Source organism: Heloderma suspectum, chromosome 9 (genome assembly GCF_057233095.1).
Source record: "Heloderma suspectum isolate Gila_16-S chromosome 9, 16-S_ref, whole genome shotgun sequence".
NCBI classification, from domain to species: domain Eukaryota; kingdom Metazoa; phylum Chordata; class Lepidosauria; order Squamata; family Helodermatidae; genus Heloderma; species Heloderma suspectum.
Window position 1 is genome coordinate 48160001 of NC_139466.1, and position 2500 is coordinate 48162500.

The window sequence follows — 2500 nt, forward strand, 5'->3', positions numbered from 1 at the left end:
TTGTGGTAGGGTTAGGGTTAGGGTTAGGGTTGGGGTCATGGTTAGGGTTAGGGTTAGGGTTAGGGTTAGTGTTATGTTTATGGTTGGGGTTAGGGTTAGGGTTAGGGTTGGGGTTAGGATTAGGTTTAGTGTTGGGGTAGTGTTAGGGTTAGGGTTGGATTCAGGGTTAGGGTCTGGGTTGGGTTAGGGTTAGGTTTGGGGTTAGATTTAGGGTTAGGGTTAGGGTTGAGTTAGGGTTAGGGTTAGGTTTAGGGTTAAAGTTGGGGTTAGGGTTAGGGTTAGGGTTAGGTTTAGGGTTGGGTTTAGGGTTCGGGTTGGGGTTAGGGTTAGGGTTAGTGTTAGGGTTAGGGTTGGGGTTAGGGTTAGGGTTAGGGTTAGGATTGGGGTTAGGGTTGGTGTTAGTGTTGGTGTTAGGGTTAGGGTTAGGGTTAGTGTTAGGGTAGTGGTTAGGGTTAGGGATAGGGTTAGGGTAGGGGTTAAGGTTATGGTTACGGCTGGGGTTAGGGTTAGGGTTAGGGTTAGGCTTGGGGTTAGGGTTAGGTTTAGGTTTGGGGTTAGGGTTAGTGTTAGGGTTAGGATTGGATTTAGGGTTAGGGTCTGGGTTAGGGGTAGGGTTAGGGTTGGGGTTAAGGTTAGGGTTAGGGTTGAGTTAGGGTTAGGGTTAGGGTTAGGGTTAAGCTTGGGCTTAGGGTTAGCGTGAGGGTTAGGGTTAGGGTTGTGGTTAGCGTTAGGGTTAGGGTTAGGGTTAGGGTTAGGGTCAGGGTTAGGGTTAGAGTTAGGGTCAGGGTTAGGGTTCGGGTTCGGGTAGGGGTTAGGGTTAGTGTTAGGGTTAGGGTTGGGTTAAGTTTAGGGTTAGGATTAGGGTTAGGGTTGGGGTTAGTGTTGGGGTTAGTGTTAGGGTAGGGGTTAGGGTTACGGTTAGGGTTAGGTTTGGGGTTAGGGTTAGGGTTGGGTTATATTTGGGGTTAGGGTTAGTGTTAGGGTTAAGGTTGTTCTTAGGTTTAGGGTCGGGGTTAGGGTTGGGGTTGGGGTTCGGGTTAGGGTTAGAGTTAGGGTTAGTGTTAGGGTTAGGGTTGGATTAATTTTAGGGTTAGGGTTAGGGTTAGGGTTGGGGTAGGGGTTAGGGTTAGGGTTGGGGTTAGGGTTGGGGTTAGGGTTGGGGTTAGGGTTAGGGTTAGGGTTGGGGTCAGGGTTAGGGTTAGGGTTAGGGTTTGTGTTAGGTTTAGGGTTGGGATTAGAGTTAGGGTTAGGGTTGGGGTTGGGGTTAGGGTTAGGTTTAGTGTTGGGGTTGGGGTTAGGGTTGGGTAGGGGTTAGGGTTAGGGTTAGGGTTGGGTTAGGGTTGGGGTTAGTGTTGGGGTTAGGGTTAGGGTTAGTGTTAGGGTAGTGGTTAGGGTTAGGGTTAGGGTTAGGGATAGGGCTGGGGTTAGGGTTAGGGTTAGGTTTAGTGTTGGGGTTGGGGTTAGGGGTAGGGGTAGGGTTAGGGTTGGGGTTAGGGTTAGGGTTTGGGTTAGGGTTGGGATAGGGTTAGGGTTAGGGTTAGGGTCAGGGTTAGGGTTGGGGTTAGGGTTAGGGTTGGGGTTAGTGTTGGGGTTAGGGTTAGGGTTAGTGTTAGGGTTAGGGTTAGGTTTGGGGTTAGGGTTAGTGTTAGTGTTAGGGTTAGGGTTAGGGTTAGGGTTAGGGTTAGGGTTAGGGTTAGGTTTGGGGTAAGGGTTAGGGTGAGTTTCAGGGTTAGGGTTAGGGTTGGGGTTAGGGTTGGTGTAAGCGTTAGGTTTCGGGTTTTGGTTCAGGTTCTGTTTCAGGTTAGGCTTAGGGTTATGGTTAGGGTTGGGGTTGGGGTAGGGTTAGGGTTAGGGTTAGGGTTAGGTTTGGCGTTAGGGTTAGTGTTAGGATTAGGGTTGAATTTAGGGTTAGGGTCCGGGTTAGGGTTAAAGTTGGGGTTAGGGTTAGGGTTAGGGTTGAGTTAGGTTTAGGGTAAGGGTTAGGATTAGGGTTGGGGTTAGGGTTAGGGTTAGGGTTGGGTTGGGGTTAGTGTTAGGGTTAGAGTTAGGGTTAGGGTTGGGTTAAGTTTAGGGTTAGGGTTAAGGTTAGGGTTAGGGTTGGGTTTAGGGTTGGGGTTAGGGTTAGGGTTGAGTTAGGGTTAGGGTTAGGGTTAGGATCAGGATTCAGCTTGGGGTTAGGGTCAGGGTTAGGGTTAGAATTGGGGTTAGGGTTGGGTTTAGGGTTGTGGTTAGGTTAGGGTTAGGGTCAGGGTCAGGGACAGGGTTATGGTTAGGGTTGGGGTAGCGGTTAGGGTTAGGGTTGGGGTTTGGGTTAGGGTTAGGGTTAGGGTTAGGGTTAGTGTTAGGGTTAGGGTTGGGGTTGGGGTTAGGGTTAGGGTTAGGGTTAGGGTTGGGGTTAGGGTTAGGGTTAGGGTTCGGTTTAGGATTAGGTTTAGTGTTGGGGTTGTGGTTAGGGTTAGGGTTAGGGTTAGGGTTGGGGTCAGGGTTAGGTTTAGTGTTG